Below are 26,905 nucleotides of genomic sequence, written 5' to 3'. Positions count from 1 at the left end.
CCAGTTGTAGATAAATGGCTTCAAAAGTGCTGGGTACATTTTGCTTGCCTGTGCATTTCTCTCATTGGTTTGGCAGAGGAAAACTTGTTGCTCTAAATATTGATGGTGATCTATGAATAGTTAGAATGAAGTATGGTGTGTGTGTGTAAAGATATATATGCGTACATGTGTATAAATATTGAGGTATTACATATAAATCTGTGTATATAAAATATGAAGACAGACACAAATCCAGCCCTCACTGTAGTCCCAGCCATAGGTATGCATTTCAGTGCAGGTTTTGGAGAATTGTTGTTCTAGGCCCTGATTCAGGAAAACACTTCAGCACTTCGCAGTGGTTTTCAACCAGGGGTACTGTAGCAGGGTGAGCACCCGCTCCAGCCCTGAAGGAGTTGGAAAAGCCCTGCAGAGGGCAGGGGCTGGGGAAGGGAGCAAAACCCCAGCTGACCGGCGGGGGGCGAGTGGCGGCAGCTGGAGGCCATGCACCAATCAGGGCCCAGCTGGCTATATAAAGGGTTTGAGCCAGAAGTTCTAGTAGAGACTCTCTCTAGCTTGGAGAGAGAGGGACCTGGCTGCAAGGGCTGAGAAGTACCTAGATTGGAAGCAGGACTGGGGAAGGCTAAGGGAGCAGGGGAGCTCGGGCCTAGGAAAGCTGCAGGCCTGGGAAGGCCTATTAGGTACGGGGGTTGCAGGGGCAGCCACGGGTAGGCAGAGGCAGCAGGTCCAAACCCCCTCGCCTGTGATGAGTGGCTGATACTGCAGTCTGCCGCAGGGGCTAGTTGGTGACTGGCAGTAGCTTAAGACTGAGGTAAGGTGGGGATAGTGGGTGGGAGGGTTCCCCTGGGAGGGGGAGACCCTGAACTGTGGGGGTACTGCCAGAGGGCAGCACCCAAGACAAGGGCACTGGGGTCTAGGAGGGACACGGGGCCGGGGCGGTGAGACACCGGCCTGATGGAGGTGCTCCGGAGGCTGGATGCTAATTCCCTGAGATGACCAGCAGGAGGCACTGCCAGGTAAGTCTGTGCCTGGTTACAGGCATACCCCTGGGGGTACGCAAGGTCTGCCAGGGGGAACATCAACTCATCTAGATAGTTTTATAACAGGCTACATAAAAAGCACTAGCAAAGTCAGTACAAACTAAAATTTCATACGGATGACTTGTTTATACTGCTCTATACACTGAAATGTAAGTACAATAGTTATATTCCAGTTGATTTATTTGATAATTATATGGTAAAATGAAAACGTAAGCACTTTTTCAGTAGTACAGAAGTGCTGTGACACTTTTGTATTTTTATGTCTTATTTTATGAGCAAGTGAGGTGAAACTTGGGGGTACGCAAGACAAATCAGACTCCTGAAAGGGGGACAGTTGTCTCGAAAGAGAGCCCAAAGGCATTGAAGGATTAATGAAACCTGTTTCATTTTGGATATGCAGGTCTCCCATGGGATTGCTGCCGATTCTGGCTCTCTACTTTGAACATTCAGGGCCAGTTTTTCAATGGGTCTCCTTTACTGCACCATAAGCCTTGTCAGCAAAGACTAGCTCTGTGGCTTGTTTTGCACACACCTTTTTTCAGACCATGTGGAGGAAGCCCACAGCAAACTTGGCCCCTGCGGTAAAAGGTTTGGAACAAACTGTATTGGGTCAGTGTCTTTTTAAAACGTCTTTATACATGGTCTGTTTTCTGCTCCCATTGATGCTAGTGGCAAAAAACCTCCATTGACTTCAGTGGGAGGATTGGGCCCTGTTTGTAATGCCCATAAATAGATGGTGTCAAAGCAGAATGTACCATGTTCCACGCTGCTGGGCTAATTGTGTAAATTCTGCTAGTGTTCAAATGGCAGGGTGGCAGGTGAGTGGGTCACAGGTGGGTGGTTAGCCCTGGATCCAAGGGGAGGGGGAAACACTTTTAGATTCTGACCCTTGTTTCCCAGCCCCAAGCCAGAATTCTGATAAATTTTGGAGGAATTGAAGTTTTTACAGCACAGTTGTAAATATGAAGATAAACAGAACCCACCCTTAAAATGCAGGGAAAGTCACCAGAGAAGCAGAAATCCTACATCTGCCAGGTGCAATGGATGTGTAAGTATGGCACTGGGCCTGACACTTACTTACCGACTCTTTCTAGTTACTAATGTTCAGTTAAGCCAACTTTCTCTAACTCTTTGCACTTGCCTTCTACTGGCTCATCGCTTTCTTCCCTCTCTCCTTCACATTCTCCTTCTCTCGCTCTGTCCTTTTCTTTTTCTCCCTTTTACCTGTTCTTTTTACTTTGTGTTCATTTTCTCCCTGTTTCCTCCTCTCCAGAGGCTCTTGTTCCTCCTCTTTGCTTCCTGTTTTCTTCCTACTCTTCATATTTTCAATCTTCTTCTTTTGCCTTTCTCTGCTCTCCCTTCTCACTCAGTTTCTCAGGGCACTGGGCAATGCTGTGAAATGTTGCTTGAACAACATCTCCCATGGCATTGCATATCCTTACAGAGACACTCTCCCTCCCCCCCTCAAATATATCCTCCCCTGACAATATTTCCACCAGGGAGCACATGCCAAGGAGGGAAGGTGCCAAGAAACTGGCACCTAGATACTGTGGTACTTGGCACCCTATAAATATCTAAAATAGAAGAAATGTGATCTGGAGCAGCTGGCAGCAGGGTCTGTGCACATAAGCCTGTTGTCCTTTTGGCATGTTGTAGTCGGGGGTGGGTGGTACTGCTGTGGGGTAGAGGGGCAGATCCACAAAGAACTTAGGGCGTGGGCAATGGAAAGTATCATTCCGCTAAAAGGCAAACTGGTCCAGTAAGTCAGCTGTAGTCCTACTTTTCTCCGGAGAAACTACACCGCTCCTCCCCATAGGAAGTAATGCAATCATCTGTCTCCATAGAAAGCTGCTTCTGTCCATGCAGCCAAAAATAAATGGACGAAGCAGGAGCGTATGCATGTGTGTGTTCTCTCCTTGCCCCATTGGCATGAGGCCTCTATGGGTGAGAGGCTGATGAGGCAACCTGGCAATCAGGAGGGACAGAATTCAGCATGAAAACGGTTAAATCTTCAGCGCTGCACCTGGCAGATTACACACACAGTGTCTCCTGCTGTTTTTAATCAGAGCGGCGGCCTAATCCTTCAGGCAGGGCGCTGGGAATTTACCAGGCGTTTTCCTGGCCCAGCAGATATCTGGGTACTGCAGTCTGTAGGGAGTGCAGGGACCCTAAGTCACAAGGCAGTGCTGCTGCAGGCCTGGCTCGCTGTTGGAGAAAGCTCAGGATCGTCAGTTTATTTCAGACACACAACTTCAGTTTTTCCCCCAGTTACAGAGAAAGCATCTTACCAGTTATTTAGCATCCAGGGCTTCTGCTTCATATAAAAGGATCGGGCGCCGGGAGTCCCGTTTCACTCCCGACGAAGGGAAGGGAAAGTCACAGTTTGAAGCCCCCTTGGGAGACAGCGGGGATCTGTTGGCTTCAGATTCCATAGGTAGCTGCAGGACAAGAGGCCTCGAACCTGAAGCAGCCACTATGTGAAAAGCACGTGATTGCCAAATGGGCTCCCAGACTCTCTGAGCTCCAGGACTGAAGGCAACAGGTTATAAGTATGTGGGGGTTACTTAAAGCCAAGGTGGATTAATTTAAATCAAGGCAATTTAAAGCGGTGGTTTAAATCACCAAGTGGAAAGTCTTGATGTAAATCATTGATTTTAATCAACTTTTCCATTTGTACTTCACTTATTGTCTAGAGAAAGGTTCATTCTCTTTGGTTGATAAAACCACTGAAACATGTTGATGCACAACTAAATAGAGCCCTTACACTGGATTTGGTACATGAGTTTGCTACCTACGAGGGTACCTATGACTGTATACATTTATTTAAGCAATTATATAGCTTAGTATTTTCACATTTTGATTGTACATTTTGTGTGTATTAGAAAATGGTGAATGATGTATTGCTTATTTACTAGATAATTAACTTTTTGCTCAGGATTTGTGTCCAGCTGCATTAGGACGGTAACTGGAATTTAATTAAACTTATTTTTTATTTAAATGTTTTAAGAGATTATAGTAGGTTTAGGCCTTAACATATTTTGTATTCAATTCAGATTTCATTTTAAACAGGTTTATTTTAAAAAAGAAAAACATATTTTAACTTAAATAACAATCAAAAAATAAAATTTAAATAAACAAAACCAATTTTTGTTTTTTTTAATAACCCATTTTTATCCATCCTGCTTTAACCTTTCCTTCCCCCTCTTTAATCTTCCCCCCCTCCCAGCAAGCATAGCCATCTAGTGGTAACTCTTTCAAACCATTCCCATTATTTCCTCTGGAACACTGTCGGAACGCCAAGTGCTGGAATGCAAATGCCAGAAAAGTCTTAGGTGCAAATGTCCCAGTAGTTTGAGGTTCGATTTCCTCTTGCACAGGAAAATGCTCAATCTATTTGCAAAGCAAGTGTGAAAAACACTTAAGAACTCATCCTCTCTTGGCAAGCTGTGCACTGTCGTCCTCTGCTTGGCCGGCATTTCCAGCCTTGTCTGCCTGCTTGTCCACTTCTTGCACCTTGGTCCCTCCTTTCACAGGGCCCTTAGTGCACTGGGCCACCTCCCGCTGCTCATGTGCAAGGAACCCACTCTGTCTCCCTTCTAATCCCTCAAAGTCTCACTGGTGCCATGCTGCCAAACTGAGTTGTCTGTCCATTGCCTATTGTGCCCTGATGTCTGCTCCTGTCAGATTTCAAAGGATCATCCTCAAGTGTTTGGACAGCACCCAGCATGGAGTGGCTGTTACCTTAAACGCATAGCTAATGATAACCTTGTCAATCACAGTAGCTTTGCAAAGGATCCACAACAGACTCTGCTCCCCTCCTGACCCTCTCAACTATCACTGGTGGCCACTGGTGTTCTTATCACCCTCTAGGCCAGATTTGCTCAGAGCTGAGTGGTTAAAGACGCTGGTGTCTTGTCTATAATGGAGCTTCCCCTGTTGCCAGCGCAGGAGAGCGGCACAGGGCAGTATCGCAACAGTGGGGAGTGTTCAGAAAACGCTCAGTGTGGATTCTGGGATGCAGCTCCCCTTCGCTCCTTGGAACACACTAAGACAACATCTGGATGAAGAGATCGAGGATCAGCTTTGCAGGCTGCCTTCAGAACCGGAGCTTCCTTTGAGGCCATTTGTTTGCGTATGCTGTACGTCGGCAGTGTCATGATGCAGTGCTTCTTGGCTTATGCCCCAGCATGGCATCTGGGGAGAGGGGTTTGCTCACTAGCTGGAGAGCAACCCTGCAGTCATGGCTCTCTTGGCCCTCCTGTGAGGCAAGGATCTTGTGATCCTCCCCCCAAAGCATCTGCCTTCTGAAATGGTTCGAGTTTCAGCAATCTGTTCCTGGCATCCCCTTCCTCCCATGTCTTAGGCTGCCGGGTCAATGGGACCTAGCAGCAGTGCTGGGGGCTGGCGATATTATTTATAGAGATATGTCCAACTACCTGACTCTTAGTGGCACAGCTAGGATATTTGCCTGGAGTGAGGATATTTTTATGTATTGCTATTTTCCGCCAGTGTCAAACCAATGTATCTTACTGCCCAGAATGATGGTGAGTAGTGGACCAGAAACCAAGCAATAAAGCCCATTCTCAGCCAGGCATTGGTTTGTCTCATTGCATTAGGTTCCCTTATGCATCAGCGTTGGGTTGCACCATGGGGTGGGATAACCTGATGCAATGCGGCATAACCCGGAATGTGACACAACAGGATGTGATGGACTAGCAAATGCCTGGCTGTTTTCTGGAGCAGTGGGGTTTTCTCTTCCCCTTCTGTCCTGGTGGGTCATCCCTGACAGTCTGGGGTGTAATGTTTCCATGATCAGTGGATGGAAGCTGTGCCTAGTCTGGCAAATTATTCACAACGGGTTGGTGGCTCTTCACTGGTGGATCTTGCAGTCCACCCTTTACCAAAGCAGTAGTAACGTTAACACGTTTAGCGCCAACCCTGTTCTAGGTGCTTTACAGACAAGATCCCAACACCAAAGATCTTGCATCATGCAGACTCCTGGGAAATTGTCAGTTCCACAGTATAATTTACACTGCCCACCCCACCCCCAATCGATCTTTGGAGGAAGGCCAATTGGAGACAGTGTGGTCTAGTGGGTAGGGCACTAGACTGGGAGTCGGGAGACCTGGATTCTGTTCTGAGCTCTGCTAAGTGATCTTGGACATGTCACTTCATCATTCTGTGACTCTGTTTTTTCTTTCCCACCCTTCGTCAGCCTACAATCTAACTACACACAAGACTTTGGCCAGGGTCGGTCGGCCTGTCTGTACAGGACCTAGCACAGCGGTCTCAACTGGAGCCTCTAGTTGCCACAGTAATACAAATAACATTTGTGAGCATGTCAGGGACAATCCTGCCTTTCAGCCCCTGGCCCATGCCAAGAGTGGCTAGTTGCTTCCGCTCAGTCAGCTGTCTGCAATCGCAACTCAAAGGAGCATGTTCTTCCAAACCTCATCTGTTCAGCTTTTCACGCCTCTGATGGTTTTGACTGTTTGGGGGTAACAACAGGAAATGGGCTGTGTCCTGCATTTCTATCTCTCTCTGCCCCTTGAATTGCCTAAAAGGGACATCTTTCTATGGAGCAGGAAGCCAAAGAGCAGTGACCCAGCAGAGAGGAGGTGACTGATCATACAAGGGGACTGCAGGGCGCCAGGAAAGCCAACAGCTGCTCTCGTGGGAGAGAAATATATCCCTGCTCCACAGTGGGGAGCGATGCCTTGCCATCAGCTGCGGCTGCTGAGCCTGGTCTTACAACTTGGGGCTGACTTCAAATAATCTCCACCTTCCTGAAAGCGCTTTGACACCCCCAGAGAACAGACAACATGTAGACAGCAGCCTGGTCATTGGTGTCAATCCTGAGGAAGGCCGACAATGGCCTCATTTGCATGGCGCTGAAGCACGCTGCTCACCACCCTTCCTGCGAAACGAGCCACCGGGGGCGTTAAAGAGAGTGATTATACGGTGCAGTTTAATGATGCTCGACACCAAGGGTCATTACGTCGGGGAGAGGAGACGGGTTGTGACACACAGCGCAGAAGCATTATTTGTTTGGGGAAAAACTCATCCCTGCAAACCAGCTCTCCTCTGGCCCTGAAGGGTTTGAGTCTGTCAAAGGCAGCGGTTAAGGGTGGCATTGTCCTAAGGGAGACACTCATTACGGCCACCCCTTTGGGGCACTCTGCATTCCCCCTTGTTCTGCCCAACGGGCCTTACTTCCTCCTACCTAGTGACATGGGCCCCATCTCTGAGCCAGCACCTCGCTGTCATTAGTGAATCACTGAACCTCTCTGCGGTAGGTTGGCTTTATTCACCCTGTTGTACAGATGGGGAAACAGAGGCACAGACCAATTAAGTCAAGGTCACATAAGGAATTTGTGGTAGGGTTGGGAATTGCACCTCCATCACCAGAGTCTCTGTCCAGCCTTAACGCCAAGACCATCCTTCCTCCTGGACTTCATGGACCTAATCCCTTGGTGGTAAAAGCAGGCTCCTGAGGAGTATTCACCATTCTCTTTGCTGTCCTCTGGAAGGAGGACTCAATCCATACCCTCAGCTGTTGCCTGTAAAGAGTGCTTAATTTGTGCTAAGGCTTGCCAGGGCTCAGCCCCGGCACCTCTGGGCCTGGCAGTTCCTAGCCCTGGCACCTCTGGGCCTGCTGCATCATTTGTGAATGTAAAAAGATTGCTTGAGCCCTGGCATCTCTTTCTTTGTGAATTAAGCACTGCCTGTACGGGTCTGCTCTGCCATAGCTGGAGACTCTGGGGCACTGCGAGCACTTTTGGACCCAAATCTATGGGCTTCCCTTTGGAATTTGGACTCTTCATTTCACTGTCCCTTCCATGGTCCCCCTGTCAGTTGGGGGACTCCCCACCCAGCTGCAAGCAGAAGCTGCAGGTTCATCAGGTCCAAAAACCACCTTTCCTGGGCTCCGTCCTATTAACAAAAAGGGTAATTCTGAAATCTCCCTGCATGAACCCCCAACCTAAGCCTTCTCCCTAGGGTTCTTGCTCTCAACTGCTCTGCCCCATACCCTCACATCCTCTCCCACCTCCCACTACATACCCACCCAACCTCTGATCAAGCTGGCCTGTTAGTGTAGCCAGGACGGTGGGAGGGGTTTGTTGCCCCGAGTTACATACCTGTCTGAGCCATATGTGGGCTGGCTAGCACCTCCTGTTGCTTGTGCTTCCGTGGCTACACTTGGTTGTGTTGTTGGTTTTTTTTTTTTTTTTTTTTTTTTTTTTTTTTAGCACCCTGGTTCAATCAGAGCTACTGCGGGTAGTCTCCTCAAGCGGGGAATTGCATCCCCAGTTCCAAGGGCAGATGTACCCACCACAGTCATGCCTGCCCCCCACCCCTCAGGGGTTATACTCTCCCTGGGAGGAGGGACCGGGAACATTTTACTCCCTATCTGTGCCACTGTCCTGCTAAGGAGGCTTGTTGATACAGGTCAGCAACGAGGACCCTCACAAATAGCTTAGCTAGGAAGTCAAGTGCATCTCTCTGGTCTTCAGAAGACTGGTTTGAAATGCTAGCTGTGTGTGTTGTAGGATCATCAGAGCAATGCCTGATACAGCATAGGGTTGACAAGGAATTACTTGTTTCAGCAGCTTGTTCAGGCGATTACTGCCAGAAAAAGGCATTGTCAGCACGTTAAGAAAAAACACTTTTTTTTTCTGGCTGAAGCATAGTCTTGGGGTGCTTTCCTTTTGACACCCAGCTACTCACACTGCTCATGTGGGCAGCATGTGCCTGTCTGAGCTCTCCGCAGTCTTTATCAGATCTCTGGCTAATGTGGTTTTGGATGCTTTTATTTTTTAACTGCTGATGGGCTCTAATTAGAATGAGTCTTAACAGATGCACAACTCCACAGGGCAACGGAAAAGGAGGGCATTTAATTGCCTAACCACTGTCCTTTCACTGTGCTGCCTGATTCTTGGAGGGGGGACCTCGCTTATGGCACAGGCAGAATTTCCATGAGCAAAGCTTGGTTTGTCTATCTGGACTGTGCCCTTGCTTTAATTTTACTTGTCAATGGCAAAAGGCAACAGAGAGGGGAAAGCCATCACAAATGGGGAGCGTGTGAATTCAAACCTGGCTGCAAATTAGCACAGAGCTGTTGTATTCCGTGACTTCAGATCTCATTGGGTGAGGGTGACCAATGGGTGCCTTTTTACATCTTTGCCACCTGTATTGCTGTTCTCCTTTAGGCTGTATATTCTCTCCCAGGCTGTTTCTCTCGAGCTTTGGTAGAATGGACCCTTTTTTTCCCATTGGCTGCAGGGTCTCTGCAGTTTTCCTGCTAACCAAGTGGCATTATGTCTTGCTTTGCTGCAGGGATTTAACTACCTGGGATAAGCCAACTTGCACCTTTTTGTATTGTCTTTTGTCCCATGATCTCAAAGATCTTTGCAACCATTAACTAATTAAGGCATCACAGCCTCCCCGAGCAGCTGAAGAATAAATCCCTTTCACTCAGAGGAGTCTTTGTTTTGGCTGGATCCAGTTACTATGCCCCAGGGGTCTCCTCACCTCTGCCTTCCAGCACGACCTCCTGTTTCCCATGAATGTGTATTGGCCACTGGTGTTTTTACTCACGGGCGGGTACATGACCGTTTGTCCTGTGAATTTGTTGTGGAGGGTTCCTTTCTCAGGCCTTTCCTGCTTTCTAGGGTGGGTGGCTATATTAATATCCAGCATTCCTTAGCGTCACCTTCATCAGGTGTCTTGGAGGGGGTTGATGTCATTCATATTTTCCTGGGCTTCTGCATCTCTTTGGCACTTGGGATTCTCCCCTCCTTCACCCCACTGCAGCACCTCAGTCTTGCAGACCTATATCCAGCTGCTATTCACAAAGTTTTGCAAAGTTTTTCTTTTGCATCAATTGTCTGTGATTTGCTGGCATGAGTGTGGGGTGGATTAATGATCAGTTCTCCTTGATATGTCCTCCCCGAAGGCTCTGTGTGTGCTAAACAGCTCTCTTTTCCCCTCTGAAGGCAGCAGGACGCACCTTCTCATCCGGTTAGCCAGAGCATTCCCCACTCAGACCATGAGTTCAAAAACCTTCGTTTTGGGGTCTGGCCCCTGAACAGGGGCCAATTTTCTGGCTGCAGAGTCTGTATACACCAGTTAGTGGCTCTGGGTAGAACCCAACTCCCTTTAGAATCTCACCAAACAAACGTTATTTGCCCAAATACGTTACTTGAAAATCTCAGTCGGTGCCAATTATGCTTTGTGTTTTTTAATGCTTAGGAGACTGAAGTGTTGTGGCCCCAGTGAGAACAGGCAGGACCGAGGTGTCACTGAGGCCCGTGCAATGTCAGGGAACTGATCAGGTGGGTTAGGCCCAAATAATCCTAGCAGGTGACCCCTGCTCCATGCTGCAATGGAAGATGAAAATGCCCCCGGGTCCCTGCCAATCTGACCGGGGGAAAATGCCTTCCTCATGCTGAACCTGGCAATCAGCGTGAGCCTGAGCCTGGGAGCCAGGATCACCAGCTAAGCACTTAGGAGCAGAGGATTCTCTGTACCACCTCAGAACATCAGTCCATCCTGCCTGGTGTCCTGCCTCCAGCTGTGGCCAAAACCTGATCCTTTAGAGGAAGGAGCTAAAACCAAACAAACCCACAATGTATTTCACCAGTTGTGTACCTGAGGGAAAACAGTCCTTCCTGACCCCTGCAGGTGTCTGGCTGAATCCCTGAAGCATGAGACTGATCGTACATGTTAACTCATCGTTCTAGTAAGGTGGGGCATCTCTCCCCATGACCTTGGAGAATAAACTCAGTGAACTCTCCCCTGGGGTCTCTTGGGCTTTGTGGATGGTCTCCAGTCTCTCTCGTGTTACGTGTGTACACACACACACATACACACACGCTTTCTATCATATGTGGGCTGTAGATGCTTGAGCCCTATGGGGCCTGGGAAAAGAGGTTTCAGTAACAGAAATGTTACACTGTTCTGGGGGCACAGTCTGTGCTCCTCCTCCCCCGGCTCCAGCCTACCACCTAATGAGGGACATGAAGGCAAATATTATGCCACCTTCACTGTGACACCCCCTGAACTGCTCTTGAGCAATGATGGTGCTGCCTGTCAACCTCTGTGTCCCCCTAGTAAACACATTGGGCCTATTTGTCCAGGCAGCTCCCATCGGATCTGAGTTCAGGTCTTCCCCTTTTTTTGCACCTTGAGTCTGTTGGGATTTTCATGCAGACAACAAAGAGCTCTGTGGCTAGTGGCTTTACTTTAACCAAAATGCTTGGGCATCATAACAGTGACACAGGTGGATTATGCTAACAAGTTTCCCTTAATGTGTCAGGCCAACCTTACCCTATTTGGCTTCAGTCCATTGTTCCTCTTCCTCCCCTCCCAGCTTGTGAAGTCTTCTCTGGCTTTACAGTCTCACCTGGTCGATCTACTTTGGCACTGGTCATGCCCTCCCTCATCCCTTGAGTTCTTTCCTTGGCTCCGTTGTGTAGATTAATCTCCCAGGGTCATTCCCCAGATCTCTCATGCTCTCTCTCAAGCTTCCCCACTCGACCTGATTTCAGAGCCTCCTTCGGCCAGTGGAACTCCAGATCCAGATGCACCCACACTTTGGGGGTGGGTGGGTTGGAATCTGGATCTGAACTTTCTAATTCAACCCCAGAACTAGTATTAATGAGATTACTCAGAGTGGGACCTGGAAGGCTTTGATGCCTCTTTGCCCTCTCTTGGCCTCCTGCTGAGCCCAGGGGAGCTGGAGAATGGGAAGCCACCTTCACAAGACTCGCTGCACATACCCACTGGGAGGTGATGTGCTTTGCTGGCAGGCCCTCTCCCCTGTGCTTTCGGCATCTCTGGCTCTGTTAAAGATGGACCCAAGACCCAATCCTGGATCCCAACACCCCAATCTTTGGGGAAAGCATCGAAATCCAGCTTGGGATCAGCATTCTGTGCCCTAGGCCCATCTCCAACAGCGACCGCTCCCAATGAAAGCCCTGGGGGAAGCAGGGTCTCTCATGGGGTACCAATGCTGACCAGCCCTTGGGTTATTGGCCAGACTGTCCCTGCCCCAGCCTGGGACTGAGGGGCAGGGTCTGGTCCTGACAGAACATCCTGGAGAGATGAGGTCATGGGCATTGACACACCCCATGGATGAGTCCTGCCCTTTCTGAACTGCTGACCTTTGAGATCTCTGCCTTTTGACTGGCCTCACACTCAACACCTCAACCTTACTGTCTGCCCGCAACCAGCACCAATCCCCCATGGGGCTAGTTCTTCCCTTTTTACCCTGGCCCCTCTGGTTTCCTTAGAGACATTATTGTCATCCCCTGGCACAGGAGCCTCCTCATCTCCTCCCATTAGCTCCGAATGAGTCAGGTGTACTGCTGGCCCGGCTGTTCCTCAAGCCGGGCTAGAGCTGAAGGCTTTGGGCAGGTCCGAATGACCTACAGGAGGCAGTCCTTTGCCTGTGGTGTGAGATTCTCCACTGGCAAACACACTGCCCTGGCCTGGGGATGCAGCCAAGTCCCCAGGAGCTTGGAGCCCTGGTGCTGGGATCCTTCTGGGCTGTGTTTGTTTCAGGAAAGGTGTATTAATACCTCAGGAAAGCGTGTCAGAGCTGCGTTAAATCAGCACTCATGGCTCCCCCTTTTCCAGGCCTCTCAGGTGAAAAGGAATCAGCTGCTCTGTGTCGGGCTTTCCTTTGGCTGTTGCTCCAGCTACATATTCTTGTGGGTCTGGACTCTTGGGATCTACTGCCGGCTCTGCCACTGATCCATTGTGTGATTTGTGGCAAATCACTTGCCTTGTATGTGGTGCAGTCTCCCTATCTGTACAATGGCTAAAAATACTTCCCTAGCATCCAGGTTTGTTTCATCACAAAATTGTTTCTGTGTGAGTTGCAGGTGCTGAGATGCCTACTGTGCTCCTCGTGTCTTAGACATGCCTTGTTTACCGGTACTTTGATTGCTGTGAAATTCCCTGACGCCTCTTCCCCCACCTCCTAAGGAGCAGACATTTTGGCATGTGCCTAAGTGCACTGCAATCTAGGGCTGCGTCCGCACTGCAAGGCAGGGGTGTGATTCCTGTCTGCATGGGCACATACTTGCTAGCATGAGTGCAGACCGTAACGGAGCGGCGGTAGCGGTGCCGGGGAGCCGTCCTGAGTACAAACCCGCCCAGAGCCCACAGGTGCACACTTGGGGGAGCTGGTCCGTTTGGCTACCGCAGCCACGCTACTATTTTTAGCGCACTAGCTTGATCAGAGCTAGCCCGAGTCTGTCTGCACGAGTTGGGAACTGCAGCCCCAAATGTCAGTGTAGGCAAGATGGACTAAGGGTACATCGGCAATGGAATAAGAGTCAGAGCTCAGACACGGCCAGCCCAAATCAGCTCAGGCTGTGGGCCTAACAATGGCTGTGTAGACGTTCAAGCTCAGGTTGGAGCTCAGGCTCTGGGACCCTCCAACCTCATGGGGTCCCAGAGCTCGGGCTTCACCCAAAGCCTGAATGTCTACACAGCAATTTTACAGCCCCACGAGCCCAAGTCAGGGCAGCAGTGGGTGTGTAATTGCTGTGTAGACATACCGTAAAGGCCCCATTGTTAGTGGCCCGTTCCTGTTTCAGTTCTAGCTGAATATGTCTGCGCACGCAGTGCACCGGGATCCTGCTCTTTGTCACTCCCGTGTGCAACCACGCTGATGGTGAGGGGTCTGGTCCTGTGCTCACCTCTGCAGGTGTAAAGCTGGAGTGACTCCACTGCCGTGAAAGGGGCTCCAGTGGTAAGCCGCAGTCTGGTCCAGTTGAGGCAGGTGTTACTCTGTCAGTTAACACCTGAAGGGCATGAGCGCCTCTCTTCCCTGGCAGGCGTACCCTGCTGAGACCAGCTCCTCTTTGGAAAAGCTGAATGCTACAATATCATTAATGCCAGTCCCGCTGTCAGTCTGCTACAAAGCCACCCTGGCAAACATCAAGTCCTGAATCTGGAGGATTTCCTATTCTGGCAATGTTGCCAGAGAAGAAAGAATCCAGCTTTGGCTGATTTAAGCCTAATTGACCCAGTGAGGCCGAGAATGGGGTGGGGGGGAAATCACAATGTAAGTATTTCAACCAGTAAAGTGACTGAACATGACATGCCTGCTATATAAATAGGACTGTCATGCTGCAACAATGAGATGCCATTATTATAAAGTGACTTCTGTTTCCTCTCGAAGAGAGAGTCTCAAAATAGCTTTGCCTTGTGCACCTCCGATGCTTTTGATGAGCAAATTCGTAAAGGTTGAGATTAAATTTCAGTGCTGTTGAGCCTTAAACTCCAATAAAGTATAATACAATAAATGCTGCCTTTGCCATGGTATAAAGCAAAGCAAACCTGTACAGAACCTGGTATCTGTCTAGACGTTGAGGCGGACGTTAATACTTTCAGTGGTGGTTTTGCATTTGAAAACCAGGTGGCAGGTCAAAGCCTTTAAGCTTTAATTCTGCGTTAAAATGATGCCACTACTCTGTCTAGACATAACTATGGCTCAGTGTCTGAGTGCCTTACAGACTTTTAAAGCAGGTCTGCAGCTGAAGGTGTAATGTCCAGCTCCGGTAGCTGTCCAGGTGCTAGCTTTGATTGACCTAGCTGTGCTGCTGAGGCATCATAGGCTAGCAGGCTGAGTACCTATCTCGGGCCTCGGCTGGGATCGCACTCGGGTGGTTAGTCCATGCTGCCACCCACGCTGCTGCAGCTACCCTCCTCCTTTTAGCGCCCCAGCTCAATCGACGCTAGCGCATGTATGTCTGCCCAAGCTGGAAATGACCTTTCCAACGGCAGTGGACCCCTAGGCTTAGTCACCTACGCACCTGGAGCGGGCAGTCTGCATTCCTCACCCACTTCTGAAAATCTGAGTCAAGATGCCTGTGGGCAGGTAGCTCTCAAAGCAGGATTAAAAAGCAGCTCGAGGCATCTCACTAAGGGAGTTCATACCCTCCAGATACCCACCGATGTTTACTTTGCCATCCTCCCTTAACTGTCGCTTAGCCAAGTTATACGGTGTACGTATTTAGTTCCCTTAAATCTTTCTTCAGAAACTGAGCTCTCCAGCTCCCAGTGGATCCTGCTGCTGTTCTCTGCATCTCCTCCGGGTTGTCCATATCTCTCCGTAGGATATTCTCTTTTCTCTACCGTCAATCTGGCAATTCATTTTAAGGGCCTGCCTGAAGAGGTCATTAGGAACATCCTTTCCCTCTGGATGATTAGCTCTTTGACCTTCTCTGAACACCATCCTTGAGGAGACAAGATATCTGTGATGGGCTTAGCTGGCATAATTTCCCCTCATTACTGAACTGGAATTCGGTAGGGTATCTGTAAAACAAAGACACTTCTTGTAGCTAAATGCCTTTCCCGTTGACTTTTAGTTCAATATTCTTATTTCTATTCTCTTGTGTATTCACAAAGTTTTTCTTTTGCATCAGTTGTGTGGTGTGTTTTTTTTTGTTTTGTTTTTTTTTGCTGGCGTAAGTTGCCTCGGCCTACCACTAGTATAAATCTGCTTGGCGAATGCAGATGTGAGAATAAGCTAAAAATTTTATTTATTTATTTATTTATTTTTTGAAAGCACCAACCTCCTGCCCCGGGGCTATGGGTATAATTTCTGGATCACTTTGCAAATTGCTGGTCTTTTTATTGATGGATTCCCAAGCCTAGAGGTCAGATGAGTAGAGATCTAGTTCTTGGGTTCCCAGTCTATAAAATGGGGATAATTATCTAGCATACTGGCAGGGGAGGATGCTGGGAAGAGGAATTCCCTATTGGTTGTAAGGCTTTGCAGTTGGAAAGTGCTGATCATTGCTGTTCATGCAAGGACTGAGCGGGTGTCCTGCGTCTGTAGCATTTATGAAGTGTAGCACTGGCCTGATGGCTCTAGAGTAGTGCAAAATATGAAGCCTTTCAGGTGCGTACTTGATTTACCTCCGCCCAGACACATGCTGGGATGCTGAAGACCAACACCCTAAGCTTGATTCAGTACTCGATTGGATAGCCATTGAAATAATTAGAGCACTTGAGTGATGTTGTCATTGGTCCACCTTGGTCGGTAGGTGGGCTGCTGGGTTCTGCACCAGTTGGAGTTTCCTTTAGTCTGTGGTTTCATTTGCAAGCATGGAGGACAAGCCCAGGCAACAATGCATGGATCACCATGGCCAAGTCTGTCTAGCAAGAAGATAGTGTCCTGGCCAGACAGAGGAGGCTTGGTCTAGCCATTTGGGTATATAGTAGCGAAAAGAACTCCTAGAGGAGCCCGAGTCTGTGAACCACTATGACAGTTGCCCTCGTACGTGAGGGTGAGGCAGTGACCAGTTCTTTTGTTTCTCTCTGCCCATTGGCATCACTTCAGTATGGCTTTAGTTCAGCTTCTGCCAGCTGCTCTCAAGCCAGAGGTTGACCTTGCAGTGGGGATAAGTGGGGAATGGTGTTTGCCTTTGCAATGGGTGTCTTGTACCTGTTGCTGGCATTTCAATCCACGCTCCTTTGGACTGTCTCCATCCTCTGCACCCTGGAGCCTGTTGTCAATGTAGAATAGGGTTTGAGGGTGGGGGCATAGGGTGTCAGGGGAAAAGGGAGCTTTGTGGATCCCTGCAGAGGGGAGCATTCTAGAGGTGCATTGCCTATCACCCCCAGGTGCTGGGGGTGAGGAATGTGCAGAACCCCGTCTCTTTCTTGCTGCCTGAGGAGAGCAGGTTAGCTTTTACTGACTGAAAGTGTCAAATGCTGCAGAGTGCCAGGAAAACACAACTGGCTCTTTGCCCTTGGCTCACCATACGTGTCAGTTACTTTAACATTTCGCTCCACCTTCACTGTCATCCATTGGTTCAAATAAGGGGCTGGGAACCAGGACTCTGAGCTCTGTTAGTGGTCTTGCTATGTGACCTTGAGCAAATGCCTTATCCTCTCTCTGCCTCAAGGGCTCCTAGCTGTAAACAGATGGTGGAAGCCTTCCCCCACTGCCGGGGGTTGGAGGTGTAATTCATGTGTCTGAGGTAAAGGTGTTGCCTAAGTGCGGAGTTGTCCTTTCCCAGCTTCAGGATGATTCATTCCAGGGCTCGTTTCCAAGTGTGAAGGGTTTACTTCCATCAATTTCATCCATCCCATTCATAATTTTAAAATAGACTCTCATTGTTTATTGTAGTAGTCAGAGGAAGGTTTGTTTATTTGGCTGTCACCATGATGGATAACAAATTCATACAAATTCCCTGGGTATCCAAAGAGGTGCCAGTGAATGAATAAGGGGAATCTTATGCCAGAATGCAATCACAATAGATACACTTCAATACACATCAAAGTGATTTCAGGGGCAGCTGCTGCTGTTACTGGAAGAGGACTATATATAAAGCCAAACCTCTGGATAGAAACACCAAACGGATAATCCGCAAGGGTCTTAGGGGGACCTGGATTCCATACACCTTGGCATGGGTGGTGGGTATAATAGGTCGGGGGAGACTAAGTCTCCCCAAACAGCCAGGCCAGAGCCCTGCCCACACTCCGCCCTGAGACCCTGCTCCCGTATCCCGCTTTTCCCCCCCCGTGATCCCACCCATACTGCTCCTCTTTCGGCCCTCACTCCACCTCTCCCCTGAAGCCAGCTAGAGCTCGGGGTGACTCTGGGCATGGGCCAGCCAGCGGCCCAGGACTCAGGGCGGCTGGGGTGGGCAAGTGGTGTTCGGGCCAGCCATCAGGCCAGGGTTTGGGCTGGCCAGCGGGCCAGGTCTCGAGGCAGGTGAGCCAGGGCTCCCCTGGCTTGGGGGGGCAGGGTAGGAGTGGGGCCGCAGATGGAAGGGGCAGGGCAGGGGGCTAGCCTCCCAGAACAGGGGGTTCACACGCCACCCATGCACCTTGGCTCAGGAAGGGTTTGCAAATCCTACCCTTCTAGTACCTCAGAAGCATCCCTGCACCCAGTGTCCCATTAGCGGTAAGTGTTGTTGCAGGAAACAGAAGTGTATGAAATGTGCTGGGAGGCGGGTGCTGCATGCTGAGGCTACAAGTGTTTGTGTATTAGCAGCTGTGGCCCTGGCTTGCATTGCTGAGAGAGACCCTGGTGCCTCCCCACACCTGGGGCCACCTGACCCCCCCCCCCCGTCTCCAGTTCCACATGTCACGCTGCATCAAGCTGGGGGTGGCTCGCCCCAGGGGAGCATTGCTGCCTTTTCAGGGAGCTCTCTGGAGACAGCGGCCTCAAATTGCAGCTGGATCTGGAGGAGGAGTCTCACTAGTAAGAACTTTGATGGGCCAACTAGGAATAGCTTCGGCAGCAGCTTCCCAGTGGGGCAGAGGAGCTTTGGCAGCCTGGCGGCTGCCTGGCCAGCAAAGGTGCATGTCCCCAGGGACGGCGGAGTCGGGGGCCGTTCCTTTCCACCTCACCCCACTCAGTGACGCGTTCACTAAACACACAGACCATTACTCAGCTCTGCCTCGGACTATTATTCCCCCCCCTGGTCTGAAGCTGGAAGTTAATGGAATGATGCCAGCAGGGAATTTGGCTCCCTGTCCCCTCTGTGCCTTGCACAGTGCTGGGCGCATTCTCGGCACTGAACGAGCGGGTCTGCTCTGAGTGGCCACTCTTCTGCTCCCTGTGGGGGTTTGAGTCCAGCCGCCTGCCTTTAGTAACTAAAGCCCAAGTTTTTACTGTGTTTTACTCCAGCTAGCCCGGCAGAGCTGACCCACCTAGGGAAGGAGGATTCTAATCCTGGAGCATTCGCAGTGGGCTTGGTTGTTAAGCTGCCCTCGGCGCCACCCACCCGAGGCAATGGGGGGATCACACAGGGGCTAACTGGAAGGCAGTGGGGCTGCACAGGTTTTTGCTGAGGCCCTGGTTTGCCCTGAAACAGCCATAATGCCTGTGATCTGTGAGAAAGGAGAAGCCCAACTTGTTTCTCCAAGATCAGAGTGAGTTTGCAGGACTGGCAACTGGAAAGCTATCTTCCTGCTGGGAAATGAAGGTGGTTTGATGTGGAGACACCATAAGACGATAAATGGGGACCCTGCCAATGTCACTTTTGCAGAGCCACTCTTCAGAGCGAGCTGTACTTCAACAAAGACTAGCGGTATGAGGGGGAGTTCTGCATGCCACCTGCAAGCCCCTCCCAGCGGCCTCCCTGGCATGTACACAGCTGGCCTAGTTGGCCTTGTGCCATACCTCCTGAAGGAGTATGCAGAACAAGTGGCGTGCCGGGAGATATGCTAGAGACAGGAGGGAGTGTTCCTAAGCCCTGGTTATTCTGCACTAGCAGAGTGACCCACAGAGAAAAGGTATAACTGGGGCACAAGCTCGGGCAGCCTCCGGGCTGCTCCAGCCGGCACAGTGGGCTGAACTCAGGATGAGTGAGGCATGAGCCACCTGGGCCAGTGCAGGGATGACTGGGGGGGGGGGCCCTGCTGTACATTGAGTTTAAGAAGCCACACAGGGGCAGCCTGCTGTGGCCATGGTCTCCAGAGCAGGAAGCGAGGATGCTGTGTTGTACAATGAATGCATCACAACCCAGGCATTTACTTTGCATAGTCTGTGTCACCTGCTTTGCCCCGATCACCTTAAAAGGGCACAAGTGCCATTCAGGCGCCTGCACTTGTCCCATCTGCCTGTCACCAGCGGCTTGCTGGGGCTCGCAGGTCCCATCTGTTGTGTCTCCTGTCACAGCCATGCCAGTGCGGCTGTCACCTCTGCATCTGCCAGGCTGCTAATTTTCCTCCCTGCACTTCCCAGCCTCTGAGTGCATTTGATCCCCGTCAGGTGAAGTCTGTTGATTCAAGGATAAACCGTACTCGACAAACCAAAAGCCGCGACCTTTGCCAGCTGTCTATTCGGAGACACCCCTTACATGGAAGAGAACTCGGCAGACGCCCCAGCACACCTGGACCATTGAGCCCTCTCTGGCATCTCAAAATCCATCGTCCCAGATTCCAGCTGGGGTGCTTCCCAGCTCACAGATTTGTTTCCTCGCTTGCAATGTCTTCATGGGATTTATGATTTAACTGCCTTGTGGACTAAGTGCCAAAACCCCATCCCGGGCACACACAGCATGGTAGTCCCTTCCTGCTGTGTAGCCTGGCTCTGCAGCTCGTCTGATGGGGGCACACACAGCTAAGTGGGGGGTGATGATGTGAGATAAGATCACTTGTGAATCAGGCTTCCCGGGAGTGGTGTTTCTAGACAGCCCTGCCCCAGGTTAATTGGAGGCAGGGGGCTAAAAAGAGAGCTGGCATTCAAATGGATGGCCTTTTACAGCATCAGTTTTCTCTGCCCATAAGCAGCGTATAGTGCGCATTAGGGCTCATATGCTCCCCGGACAGGAGAAAGCTGCTGCAGACCCAGCCCTGCCTATCACCTTTGAGCCCTGCACTGCAGCTCCATCTTCCAGACTGTAATCGGAGAGTTTTGTATTATTTCTCTCCTTAATGGATTGCTTCCCAGTAGCCTTCCTTCTCCCTCTTCTGAGCCTCGCCCTGATTGTTCGGCACTGCCCTGAGCAGCTGAACGGTGAGGTGGGAATGGGCCGGGAATTGCCTCCCTCTGTGGCGACGCTGCTGGAGGAGGTGGGGTGCTGGGTTGCCAGTTGCCCCTCTCCGCTTCCCCAGGCTAGCGAGGCAGGCGGGGCTGGTGTGAGGGACCATGCAGTGGCTTGACTCGCTTATGCCCAAATCTGGGCCTGACCACAGAGCTTGCTAGGAGAACTGAGTGGTTCCTAGGGAGGAGAGAAGGAGAAGGAGCTGGAGCAAGCTTTGGAACCGAGTCAGTGCAGCGTGGCGTGGGGGGGGGGGGGGGGCGGAAAGGTATACACCACCATTGCCTCCCCCAGACTGGTCCCTAGCTCATGCTCCTGCTGAGCTTCAGCTCAGAGGGGCTCCAGGCAGTGCCTCCCGTGGCTCTGCCCCTGACATGCCTCTGTAGCAGGAGCTGCAAGCTGGGGGCAGCTGGCTTAGTGTGTGAGTGAGGAATCTACCTATGCCAAGTGGCTGGTTGAGCTGGCTTTCCTGTTTGGTGGATGCCATGAGCCAAGAGGTGATGGTGATGGGGCAAAAGAACAGGCAGGGATGCGGTGAAACACCTCTTCAAGCAGCCCAGAACCACTTGCCCCATCCTCTTTGAAGAGGGGATTTGATTCACAACCTAGCTGCTCCAGTAGAAGGCCCCCTGCACTGGCTCTTTCTGCATCTCCCAGGTGAGCTTCCTCTGTCCAGAGCTGACCGCTGAGAGCCTATTTACCACGAGCGTGCTGTGCAGAGCTTAGGCTCACTGCAACCAGGCTTCTATTACTGAGGCAGCTTTTCAAACACCCGCACGCCCTCAGCGGCTACGAAACCCGCGCCGGGATGCATTCTGCATGGAGAGCTCCGCACTGAGAGCAGCCCTTGGTTCTTCTGTGGGCAACGACCTCCAGGCTTGTTAAATACAGCCTTGCTGGCTGATCGCAAATAACAAATGAAACCACACACCCTCCCGCGCTGACTAAAGTTGCTCTGGTTGAAGAGCAATATAATATAGTATAGGTTTCTATATTATATCAATCTAATGTAAATTAGGTTCCAGGCAATAACTGTATACGTGATGCATGGCGTCCAGCAAGGGGAGGGCAAACTACATCAATCGCATTAGGGCAGCGAAGGTTTATTAAGGAGGCTTAGCAAACGGCAGGCAAAAGAGGGACGGACGGACCAAAGGGGGGGCGATCTCAGACTTCAGAGAGCAGGGGCATCTCCTCTCAGATCCCAATTCGCTGATGTTTCATAGCAAACATGCAACACTTCTGCTCTTCACAAGCTGTGCCTTTAGACAAGGACGCTTCCCCCCCCCCCAACTCCTTCCCCTGGTTGGTGGGGGCTGCAAGCTGATGGAGTGATGCTGTGCATTGCTTCTGACAGCTGCAAGGAGCTTTGCCATGTTCATATCGGCCTTCCCTCTTGCAGGGGTCAAAAATCCAAGCGCTTTTCTTTTTCTTCTCTTTTTGGCCCTGTGAGCTGAACCTCAGCACGCCAGCAGCAGCTGTCACAACCCCCGCCTGTCAGCATGGTGCTTGTTTGTGCCGTCACCCCTCAATATGATAGCCTTGGCAATTGAAACTGATGGAGCAGAGGTGGCTTGCTTTCTCCTCTTTCAGGAAAACTCGTGGTGATGGCAGCCGTGCCCTCTGTCTGCTCTCATCTCATCCCTGCCTCGAGCTTGAGCCAGCGATGGAAGGCTGCCTTCCAATTATTATGTGCTTTAGAGGGATAGTGTGGGCTAGTGGTTAGAGCAAGACCTTGGGAGTCAGGAGGGAGGTAGTACCTGTGACGTTGCACTCCATATGTTTATATGGAGTATGGAAATATGCTTGAGTGTAAATGTAAGGAACTGGAATACACTTCATGCAAAAGGTCTCTTGTATCATTACAAAGCTTATAATCTACTGAGTGTTCATCCTATTTGTATGAATGTGTCATTCTTGTATCTGAAACTAGGACTATGAAGTATAACTCTGAGGCCCTATTGTAATTATGCAAAGTGTAGGCCATTAATGGTGGTTTGGAATCCTGATGGTTCCCATTAACTAGGACAATTGGTTGTAAATGGCTCTGTTTACTTGTAAGCCTTCCTATATACTGTGTGCCAGCAAGTGGGTAATGAAGTCTCACAGGGCATGTGAACATGTCACATAATACTGAAGTCCACCTGTAACCTGGTCCTTTTCCATTTTCCATGGATCCAGAGAGACAAAGGATTCCCGTTTTGTGCCAAAGCTATAAAAGGGGGTGGAACAGAACAAATGGGGCTGCCAGTTATGAGAAATCCTCAAGTTACCACCTGAGCTGGAACTAACAAGGGCTGTACCAGGGGAAAGGATTGGGCCCAGACTAGGAAGGAGTCTAGTCTGTGAAAAAAGCTTATCGGAACATCTCTGAAGGTGAGATTTTACTTGTGAACAGGTTCTTAACATATTAGGCTTAAACTTGCATGGTTTGTTTTATTTTGCTTAGTAATTTACTTTGTTCTGTCTGTTATTACTTGGAACCACTTAAATCCTACTTTTTATACTTAATTAATAAAAGTGATTTTATTAACCCAGAGTAAGTCATTAAAACCTGGGGAAGCAAACAGCTGTGCATATCTCTCTATCAGTGTTATAGAGGACAAACAATTTATGAGTTTACCCTGTATAAGCTTTATCTAGAGTAAAACGGATTTATTTAGGGTTTGGATCCCATTGGGAGCTGGGTGTCTGGGTGCTGGAGACAGGTAACTTGCTGAGCTGTTTTCAGTTAAGTCTGCAGCTTTGGGGGCGTGGCCCAGACCTGGGTCTGGGTTGCAGCAGGCTAGCATCTCTGGCTCAACAAGGCAGGGTTCTGGAGGCCCAAACTGTTTGGGTTCTGGAGGCCCAAACTGGCCGAGAAAAAGGGCTCGGAGGTAGTTTCAGCATGTCAAGTGACCGTCCCAAGGGGGTCTCTGTGACCGAACCTGTCACAGTACCTTCCTGGTGGGGCTGATGCTTCGGCCATGTCCACGCTATGGGCATTAAAGTGACAGGGCTACGGTGCTGTAGCTATGACACTATAACCCTGTAGCGTGGACACAGACTGCAGTGGGTTTTTCCATCACTGCAGGGACCCCACATCTCTGAGCAACGGAGGCTAGATTGACAGAAGCAAACTTCCGTCGACCTAGCTGTGTCCACACCAGGTGTAGTGATGGCACAGAGGGGTGTGGATTTTTCGTGCTCTGAGTGCCACCGCTATGTCCACCTACGTTTTAAGAGTAGACTAGGCCTTAATTGATGCCCGTGCCATGCTTTGTGATCCTGACACCGCAGGTGCTGTGTAAGCGCAGAAGCTTGGTATCCTGGAGAGAGCATTCAGTCTAATAACCTCTATGCAGCTGGGCCAAGCTGCATTTACTGGTAAATGTTTAAAGCCAGTCAGTGAATGGAACTTTAGCAAGCGTGACACTTCATTAAAAGTGCCTGACACTTCATTAAAAACCCTCCTCCTGTGCAGGGTTATAGACAAGCAGCTCTGGGACTGGCTTTGGGGGTTTCACGGTGTGGCTCCTTAATGACGGTGCTGGAAGCAGCTGCCACTCCACTGGCCCCAATATACATTGGATGTGGACTGTGAGGGTGCGCACGCTTTACCTTCCCAGCTCGACGAGTGTTACGGGGCCCTTGGCCCCCCTGCAAGGTAGGTAAGTAGTAGTGTGCCATTTAACAGGTGGGGAAATTGGGGGACCGAGGTTAAGGGGCTTGCCAAAGGTCCTGCAGCAAACTGGTGACGGACCCATGAATGGAACTCCTAATTCCACACCCAGATGAAATATTACATATACAAACAAACTCTGTCAGTGCACTTACTAGAGACACACCTGAATGAAACCTGGGCCCTATGACAAGACCTAGATCTCAACTTTGCACCCCCCATATTGAACAAGAGGGTTTGCAATTTGGTCTGAACTTGCCCAGTGTTCAGGATGTTTGGGATATTGGGATTCATCCTGGTAAAGAATGCAGACCAATCTGTGAACCTGATCTGGATTTTAATTTGAATGTGGAGTTTTGCATGGCCCAATCTCTGGTGTTCTCACAGAAGGGTCCGTGTCTCTTGGGCTTAGCTTCCCCCACTGCATTTATTTAACTGAAGGTGAGGAGAGGGAGCTAATCTGTGCTAATTCTTCTTTCCATTGATACAACCTCTGAAACCACAAGGCTCCTTAATTCCAAGCCTAGAAAAGTTGAGGAGATCGAAGGGAGCCTGCAGGTACAGCGTGTGATGGTATTCCATGGCCACAGCACAACGGTCTAGCCCAGTGATCAATTCCCTTGCACTGTGTGCGTGCACTTTAGGGTAAAGCAAACTAATTTGGGCTCTTTCCTCTCCAGTCTGCTTTTTATCCACCCCAGAGAATTCCACTCCCAGTAGCTTCCGTTTCCTAATGTGATGGATCCTTGAGTGATCCTTGGCCACCAGGCTCTCCCTTCTCCCTGACTGCAGCTGGCATCTGACCTGGACGGTTAGGACAGGGCTGGGGTTGGGGAGTACTGAGCTTTGCTTGTTGCCGTAGCGGTGCCTAGTGCTGGGCGCTTAAGGCAAGTTGCCCCAGGTATATGGAAGATGGGCTGCCTCATCGTGCTGGGGTTAAGAGAATAAATGGGGTGAATCATTAGGACTTTAGGGCATCAAAGGGACCTGCCAGGGATGGAATCTGGAATGGGTTTTGTGTATTTTCTGTTTTAGATGGCATTACAATCTCTCTGTCCTGTGTTAGTTTGCCTGGTTGTGTCTCCTATGGTCCAGCAACTGGAATGGAGGCCACTGTGGTGGCCCCATTACTTGAAAGGATGCAGCTTGCTTAACATCCTATTTATTTGTTAATTCATAACAATATAACCAAGGGCCCTAAGACCCGTATCTGCAGGGAACGGATTGATTCTAGTACCCTTGCTGGCCTTTTCCTGACCGAGAGCAGTGGGAATGGTGCAGACCCACGGGACCTAGTGAATCAGTGACACGGCTCTGGTGCACAGTGAAAACATGCTCTTGGGCCACAGTCCCACAGGTACTTCAGCAGGCGTAAATGCGTGGTCCCATTGAGCTTGCTGGAATTCATCCTGTGTATGAAGTCACTCCTGTGTAATAACTGGCCTCTAGTGTGTTCAAGCTGCATGTGACCTTGGCTACGTTAGTACTGGGTCCTTGCAGAGCACCGTCTTAAAACATTAATCTTCCCAACCATGCTGCGAGGGCAGTAGGATTATCCCCGTTCTGCAGGCGGGGTCATTGACACAAGCTTTCAGATAGCTCTGTTCCCACTTAGGCACTTAAAGGGAGGTTTCAGAGTAGCAGCCGTGTTAGTCTGTATTCGCAAAAAGAAAAGGAGTACTTGTGGCACCTTAGAGACTAACCAATTTATTTGAGCATGAGCTTTCGTGCATATCGGTATGCATCCGATGAAGTGAGCTGTAGCTCATGGAAAGCTTATGCTCAAATAAATTGGTTAGTCTCTAAGGTGCCACAAGTACTCCTTTTCTTTTTGCACTTAAAGGGAGTGGCCGGATCTTCAGAACCGCTCCCTATCCAGCTGCTCCCATTGTTCCTCCACATTCCCTCTGTCTGCAGCAGGTGGGGGCCCTGCAAACTGTAAGGTTTGTGAGTGGGCCATGGCTCTGTTGCATAGCTGCAGCAAACCCTAACTGCTGAGTTGCGGCTCTGAGGGTTATATAGTTCAGTTTCTCAGTGTTTACATTAAAAATCCAGGTAGCTTCTGAGAGTGGATTCTGATTCAGTGTTGCCCTCCCTAAATATAAATTCACCATGTGTGAAAGGGAGAGCACTGCCCCGTATGAACAGCCCATTTCTTGCTGTTTTGGGGGTGGGGGTGGTGACGTTATGATTTAGTTACAAAACAGGTGTGCAAGAAACCAGGATATTCTGAACCAGCTGTGGCAAGATGTCAGATGTTAGTCTGGTGGGTCCTGTGCTTTTCTTGGCAGGGAGCTAAGCTGCCATCCCTTGCCCCTGTTCTTGGGGCATCAATGGCCACACTAGTGGTCCAGGAAGGTGGTAAAGGAGGGAAGCGGAGGAGGGGTCTGGGTTTGCTCCTCACTCTGAGCCCCAGCCCCTCTCAACCCCTGCGGGTTCTTACCCTCTTCCCCCTTGGGTGGGGTACCTGCAGTTCTTAGATGCTGGGGCAGGGTCCCCCTTACTTCGCTTCTCTGATTTTCTAAGTCTCACAGCACACCTCCAAGCTCCAGTCCCCTCTCTCCTTCCTCCTCCTCTTCTGTCTGCCTGAAGCAGGGGGTTTTATTAGGTTCTTAACAGGGCCTTAATTGACTGCAGGTGCTCCAATTAAGCTGCAGCCACCTTCCCTAGTCTACAGGGAACCACGC

The 26,905-nt window shown here is 50.1% G+C and overlaps 1 protein-coding gene across 4 annotated transcripts in view; it reads left to right on the top strand.

Annotated features, from left to right (window-relative positions):
* The window catches only part of KSR2 (kinase suppressor of ras 2), a 283,471-nt gene that overhangs the window by 114,651 nt on the left and 141,915 nt on the right, over nucleotides 1–26,905 (top strand). The gene's annotated exons all lie outside the window — the stretch shown is intronic.

Source organism: Lepidochelys kempii, chromosome 15, assembly GCF_965140265.1.
Source record: "Lepidochelys kempii isolate rLepKem1 chromosome 15, rLepKem1.hap2, whole genome shotgun sequence".
Lineage (NCBI taxonomy): Eukaryota > Metazoa > Chordata > Testudines > Cheloniidae > Lepidochelys > Lepidochelys kempii.
Note: the sequence above shows the minus strand (reverse complement) of the source record. Positions and strands in the feature narration are given on the sequence as shown.